Below are 7,947 nucleotides of genomic sequence, written 5' to 3' on the forward strand. Positions count from 1 at the left end.
GAACCCTACGGTGCATGGGCCAGGATGCAGGCCCGTGGTGCAGAATATCTCTGCTGCTAGTTGGCCCCACGGGGCAGAGGGGACGAGAGTTAGGCAATGTACTGCCTGCAATTGATAGGAGCTTGTGAGGGGAGTCGCAGCCGGGTATATAAACCAGTGCGGCGCTCCCTTGCTTGGCGAGGTGGGACTAAACTCCCACCACCCAACGGTTGTGCGCTGCGATGTGCCCTGCGCGGCTCCGCATTGGGCCCAATTCAGGCGGGCTGGCCCAGGGCAGCCTTACCCGCGCGCTGATATGTTTTATATTTTCTTGTTTATATTTCTAATATTTAAAATCAAATCTCTTTTTCTATATTATTTCTAAAAGTGTTTACTAAAATTTTAAAAATATGCCAAATTCTGTTGTGTTTTATTTCATTTGTTCGTTCTCTTTTGTATATTGATAATATCTATGAAATATAAACTAAAATGGTGTGTTTTATTTTGATTGTTAATTCTAATATTTCTTATCTTTATTATTTTTGAAATATTTTTAGTTTGTAAGATAAAATGTTCTGTTTTATTTCACTTCTTCATTCTAATATTTGTTCTCTTCTTTATATTCGAAATATTTCCAAAATGTAAGATAATATGTTATGTTCTATTGCACTTCTTCATTATTTCAATTCTTCATTCCAAATTATAAATTTTATTTTCTGTTTGATACTTGAAATATTATTAAATTAAATGTAGTTGGGACAGTCGCATGCATACCTTCACATGCACCATGTACTAGGAGTAGGTTTATCTTCTCGGTCTCACCAATTCAGACCAAACTGTATGCACACCCTAGGATGACCATGGCAAGCATGCATGGCGAGTATCGTTCATTTCCAAAACTCGATGCATTTTCTAGGGTTTTTCCGGCGACAAAACCCTACAACACTGCCCCACGTGACGCAACGTGTGTTTGTGTCCGAACTCGTGCACACCTTGCTTGGGGGGCACATTGGCCATGCTCACATGCTCCCAAAAGTTGGGGTCATCTCATGCATGCCCCCACATGCACTATGTACAAGCAGGACCATTCGGGTCTGCCGGAGATTAGGTCTGAAATTGGTTTTCCTTGACGGTCCCACCATATGGTCCCAAACTTCATGCATACCCTACGATGACCATGGCATGCATGCGTGACAAGTATCGTTCATTTGCGATACTCGATGCATTTTCTAGGGTTTTCCGGCGACAAAACCCTACAACACTACCCCCACGTGACGCAACGTGCGTTTTGTGTCCGAATTCGTGCACACCTTGCCTGGGGGACCACATTGGCCAAGCCCACAAGCTCCCAAAAGTTGGAGTCATCTCATGCATGCTTCCACATGCACCATGTACAAGCAGGACCATTCGGGTCTGCCGGAGGTCAGGTCTGAAATTTGTTTTCCTTGACGGTCCCACCAAATGATCCCAAACTTCATGCATACCCTATGATGACCATGGCTTGCATCGTGACAAATATCGTTCATTTGCGACACTCGATGCAATTTCTAGGGTTTTCTGGCGACAAAACCCTACAACACTACCCCCACGTGACGCAACGTGCGTTTTGTGTCCGAATTCATGCAGACCTTGCCTGGGGGACCACATTGGCCAAGCCCACAAGCTCCCCAAAGTTGGGGTCATCTCATGCATGCTTCCACATGCACCATGTACAAGCAGGACCATTCGGGTCTGCCGGAGGTCAGGTCTGAAATTTGTTTTCCTTGACGGTCCCACCAAATGATCCCAAACTTCATGCATACCCTATGATGACCATGGCTTGCATCGTGACAAATATCGTTCATTTGCGACACTCGATGCAATTTCTAGGGTTTTCTGGCGACAAAACCCTACAACACTACCCCCACGTGACGCAACGTGCGTTTTGTGTCCGAATTCATGCAGACCTTGCCTGGGGGACCACATTGGCCAAGCCCACAAGCTCCCAAAAGTTGGGTCATCTCATGCATGCTTCCACATGCACCATGTACAAGCAGGACCATTCGGGTCTGCCGGAGGGCAGGTCTGAAAGTGGTTTATGCGTAACCTACGATCTCACGAAATGATCCCAAACTTAATCCGTAACCTACGATGACCATGGCATGCATGCATGACAAGTATCGTTTATTTCCGACACTCGATGCATGTATAATATAATGATAGAGATACTATAAATATTGTTGAACATATACAAGTATACAATAACTAATACGTGTCACAAAGAGTTCTTTTTAGGGATGAACCAATGAGATTTATTTTGAGGGAAGAAACAATAAAGGTAGGTGGGCCGGCCCAGACCACAAATAAGTGTCGGATCAATATTGTGGAGCCCACAACGCTGCGCTTTCCATGCACGTCGATCACACGCACGTCGATCACGGGAGTAGTTGCCATTCTGTTACACAATTCTGGGATCGTGCTAATCCATATGTTCCTAATCCTACGATTGAGGAGCACGTTCAGCCTCGCTTCAACGGAGGAAAATATAGATCGCGAGATTGGCCACAGGGAAGTTACGACGACCTAGGCGTCGACCTCGTATATAATCTCCTCCTCCTCGCACATGTCGTCGACTAGATCGACTCCTGCCGGCGAGGCGTCGACAGCTCCGTCCGCCGCATCCCACACACCACAAAAACCCCGAGAAGATCAAGGTCGTCCGCACGTGCAGGACGACCTCGACGAACTACGTCGAGAACGCATCGCCGACTTCTTTCATCTTCGTCGACCAATCAAGTAAATTGTCCTCCTTCCCTCGCGCCTTCATAGCAAGCTACTTCCTCCGTCTCGTTGCTTTGATGGACATAGGTTTACCACATATTTTCAACTAGTATGAACTCGACTAGATGCGTTCTGACCAAATGGCGTAGATGAAAACATTCTTTGGTTCTTTCATAGCATGGTAGAATAAGATGTTGTTTCTCGAGAAGCATGATGCAATACATTTTTTGTCACAAGATCCAATTATATTTTTGTCACACGATCCAATTATATTGTTGTGCACATAGAACATTAAAGAGTTATTAACATTAGATGTTGATGAACCTCAAATAGGTACCATTGCTATAGACTCTAGTTTATTTACAGCTGAACAATTTGTCACCCTGTTAGTAAGACAACCAGACGAATTAGTAATAGTTTATCATATTAAATTTATTGATTATATAATTTATATGATACTCAAAGAACTTGATCAGATGCAAGTAAATTCAATTATCAATTGTAGTTATTTTTTTATTACCTCATGTCAGCACACACTTGGTTGCATGTTGCAGTATACATGGTGATAGTTTTGTATTTCCATTAGTGTTATTTTTGCATTAGTGTTAGCTACTGCCAGAAAGTTTCATATTTTTGCATGCCTATTGTTATTTTTGCTTTAGTGTTAGCTAATGTCACGAAGTTATATATTTTCTTTCAACAGGATGGACGAGCTGAATGGAGAAATAGTATGCGCAGTTGAGAAATGGTGCAAGCTTGTTGTTGATCTATCGAGCGGTCAACGCGCTAGAGTGGCTGATACATCATTGCGCAGCATGCTGCAGATACCATCTATTAAGATGCGTACCTTGCTTATTAGGTATATGATTGAGAATTTTCAGGCCAGCACGGGCAGATTCATTATACAAGAGCAGGTTGGGGAGGTGACTCTCGGTGCGGTCGACGTCGAGTGCATCTTTAACCTCGAGAACCAAGGACTGTCCGCTTTGGACATTCTGACTGAAGAAGGCGAGGACATGAAGGAGCGGGTGCCGCCACAATTTCTCAGTAAGACATCAGAAAACATAGTGATAGATAATCTCATTGAGGACATAATTAAAAGTAAAGCCACCGACGACGATTTCCTTCGCAAAGTAGTGCTTGTCCTGTTAGGAACAATTATTGCTCCCATGTCGAGCAAGATTGTGCCAAAGCAGTACTACGCTTTGGTCGAAGATGTGAAACGTATTTCAAAGATTAACTGGAATGCCTTCACCATGCGTGTTCTCCTTGATTGCCTTCGCATAGTGAAGAAAGGCAAACACCTCCGCCAATGGCCGAAAGGCAATTTGGCTCTCTTGCAGGTACACATATGAGACCTGTTGCATAATGTCAATTATCATATCATTGCAATTTTATGTGATGTATTACTAACTCTAAATCCTTATATTTTTTGTAGTACTTGTACTGGGAGAAGGTGCAACCGGTCGAAGGCGAATGCGCCTATAATCCCAACTTGTCCATACAACCTCTAATGAGGAACTGGACAGAAGGTGCAGCCACTAGGAGAGATAGGTTCAACTATGATAATGGGCGCGGCCTTGGTAACATAAGGGTAAGTCATTGTGTTTCATATTTCTTAAATGTTTTGTAACTTAATACTATTTATTTTTTATTCATCACATGTACTTCAATATCGCATGCAGATCGAAAATAATATCACCCAGGAGTATAGGGCTCAGGAGCCCAACATCCCAAATAATGTGCCTACCATGAAGCCAAAAACCAAGCCTGCAACTGGAAACGCAAAGAAGTCGACGACAGCCGCATTGTCAGAAGATCTGATGGAGCTTCTAATGAAGCGGTGCATGGACTTCATACACACCCAGATGAGGCAAATCCCTGATCAAGTTGCTGAGGTATCACACCCAAACTTTATAATTTACAGTATGTTTGCTGTTTTAAACCATGCTACCATTACTAAGTTTATATTTCTATTGCAGAGGTTGTTGGAGAAGTTGAACAAAGCAGGTGTCATGTACAAGCCGGCTGCTGCCGTGCCATCCGCGGAGAATGATCCGGACGAAGTGGATTCGTTCGAGAATGGTCCATATGAAAAGAAGGAATTCGTGTACAAGGAAGACATGGACAGTGATGGACAGCCGATCATTGACATGACGCAGCCTGATATAGTGCTTCCCGACCATAAAACCGTTCCTGAGGTACTATGTATTTATCTTTCTGTCTATAATTTTCTCGTTTAATTTTTTATGTCCAGAAATGTTCACACGATTTAGTTTGCCAAACAGAAAACCCCACCGAAGATGAATGGACACAAGGAAGCTTCACCTGTTAAGCGTAATGATGTATGTGGGGGTACACCGGAAAACCCTTGGGTGGTTGGTACTTCTACTCTAGCACCTTCATCAGACATAGACATTTGTCCATCTTCTGTCAGCAAGTTCATGGCTAAGGCGAATGGAAAAAAGGGTGTAACAATCGATAAGGATGAGGAGGTTATGTCCGGTAAGCGGAAGCGGACCGTTCCCAAGAAATTTGAATCCCCCTACGCACTTGACAAGCCCGGCAGGCGTACCAGCCGTGGTCAGAGAACCTCTGGTACTAGTACTGCTACTAGAGGTATCGTAACTAACATTCTTAAATTTTTTTATTTACTACCAATGCATATGATCACCATTGTTGACGTTCATATTATTTCATGCAGCTCTATTTTCGAACAATAATGTGCCAGAGGTTGTGGCAGATGAGTTGACGCCAGAAATAATTGATGCAGCTATTTCATTTGTTGAGTTAGCTGCTAGCACTGAGAAGAACAAGAACAAAAAAATTACTACAGTGAAGGGCGTGGCATAAATCTGACTTCCGAAAGGATTCTACCGGTACTAGCTCATAGATGGCTGTCGGACGATGTAAGTACTACTTGCATGTCCTGTTTTTAAAATGCTCAATAATCCATGTCTCAACTTTCAACATGTAATGCGCTGATATTCTATGCAGGTTATTGATGCTTATATGGGACATTTGGAGCTGCGTGTTGGTCATGATCGTTACCTCTGTCTAGCGTGGAGGTCCAAATTCCTTGTAGATCGTGCTATCGCACATGACGATCCATTGCCATCGAGCTGCAACATGGATAGTGCTTTGACCAAAGCTGGAACAGTTAATAGAGTCACGAAAGAGTATACTGTGCGTGATAAGGTACGTAATGTTTGTGATTCATCACTACATGATAGTTCATCAAGTATTTCTTTTGATCCGTAATGGTTTTTTGCACTGTAGACGTATATCGCGTTGAATATCGACAATAGCCACTGGATGACCGTGGTCATGCACATGATCAAGAAAGAATTCCAAGTTCTCGATTCGCTCTATCCTCTGGACCTGACTGAAAGGACTGTTAAAGCACTGGTAATGTAACCAACATTTGTACCATTGCTCTTACATATTGTTTATGATTGTTCTTTAACACTATCCTCTTTATAGCTAATGGCTATAGCAAACGATATGCGTCAGGCAAATCTTATTACACCAGGGAAATATCCGGACGTAAGTAAGTGGCCTATTAAGGAGTATGACATACCCCAGCAATAGGATGGGTGAGTTAATAGGACATCATGCACAATCAAACAACAACACACATGTTTGTATTGCCCACCGCTAATGTTTGCATATGTACCAGGAACTCTTGTGGCCTTTTTGTCACAGAATGTCTAGAACATTGGGACGGGGACCGAATCACCCGCCAATTTACACAGGTATGCTGTTATTTTCGTTTGTAGACTAGCTACTATGGTGGTGTAGCAACTTCGGTTCATGTAACCTTTATGTCATTCTTTGCAGGCCACCGTTGATGCAAGGAGAAGATGTTTCGTCGCAGAGTTGATTATGTCACCTTCAAACTCGATGGAGTGTGTGAAGAACAAAATTCGCGAAATCGCAAGGAAAAGGCGCCTGAAGAATTCATGTGGCATGCAAGATTGAAGTTTTAGTGTTTTGGATTTAGTCCGGTCGAAGGTTTCGACGGCATGATTATCTTAGGGGTTCTATAATTTTTATGTAATAAACAGGGCACATGCATGTGTATGTGTCTGTCAGACAATTCGCTCGTACAAGACAATTCGGTCATAAAATTCGCTCGGAGAAGACAATTTGGTCGTACCAATAAAGTTTTGGCTTCACTTATCAATTGTTCTTGCTTAATATTTTTCTCGTTCTCCAATTTTTTATAATTGTATTTTTCACGGCTTCACTTATCAAGTGTTCTTGCTTAATATTTTTCTCCTTCTCCAATTTTTTATAATAGTCTATTTTTCTCTTCAACTGCTCTCGTAAGTTTCATATTAAAATTTTCACAATCTTAACTTTTTTTTAAACTCTACCAAGCTTAGCATTCTGCCTTAGCTATCTCCATGTCATCATCTTGCATAATCTCCTAGTAATTCCCCCTCATCACATTATTATGAAAAGTAGTCATGGTAGATAAGTAAATATATCGAGCCAAAATGTAATATTACACTCATCAAAATTAGTCATGTCAGCTCGTTGGCTCTATCGCGTGTTATCAGGCATCATGTTTTTCTAGTTTGTTTTACAAACCCGTTGTTTTTTTTATTATATGTATAATTAACTTTTTATGTACTCACCATAATGCCAGGCACGGCCCATCTAACCACGTGAGGGGCCCCACAGGTGGGCTATCTTCCCGACAGCGCTACACCAGCCCATTTTGCCAGGTTCACATCAATCTTTCCCCTTTTCTCGTTTCCCTTTCCAAATCCCTAGCCCTCCCTCTCTATTTGCGCCTTCAAATCTCGACGGCGAAAGCATGACAGCGAGCTGGGCGTCGGGAGGCGGTGGCTGCGGCGAGAAGAGTGGAGACGACCGCAAGTTAGGTCGAACCCTGGGTCCTACAAGCAGGTGGGCCGGATTCAGTGGCACAGGAGGCAGCGGTGGCGGATCTAGTGGAACAGGGGACGGGGGTTTCGTGGGCGGCGGCGAGCCGGGAGAACCCACAGCTAGGGTTTCTTCAGTCCTACACTTTGGTGGCAAAAAGGTAAGTTCTTTACCGTTGTTCTTTACATCCCAGCATTATCGTCCATAATTCATCACATGTGGCCATGACAAGCTCCATCTATGTGGTCATCAGGAAACTCCTAGTGGCCGTGTCTGCATAGATGTAGAAAATTTTGGCAGCGCACTCGGGGGATG

The sequence above is a fragment of the Triticum urartu genome, chromosome 1A (assembly GCF_056163025.1).
Source record: "Triticum urartu cultivar PI428250 chromosome 1A, HENAU_Tu73, whole genome shotgun sequence".
NCBI classification, from domain to species: domain Eukaryota; kingdom Viridiplantae; phylum Streptophyta; class Magnoliopsida; order Poales; family Poaceae; genus Triticum; species Triticum urartu.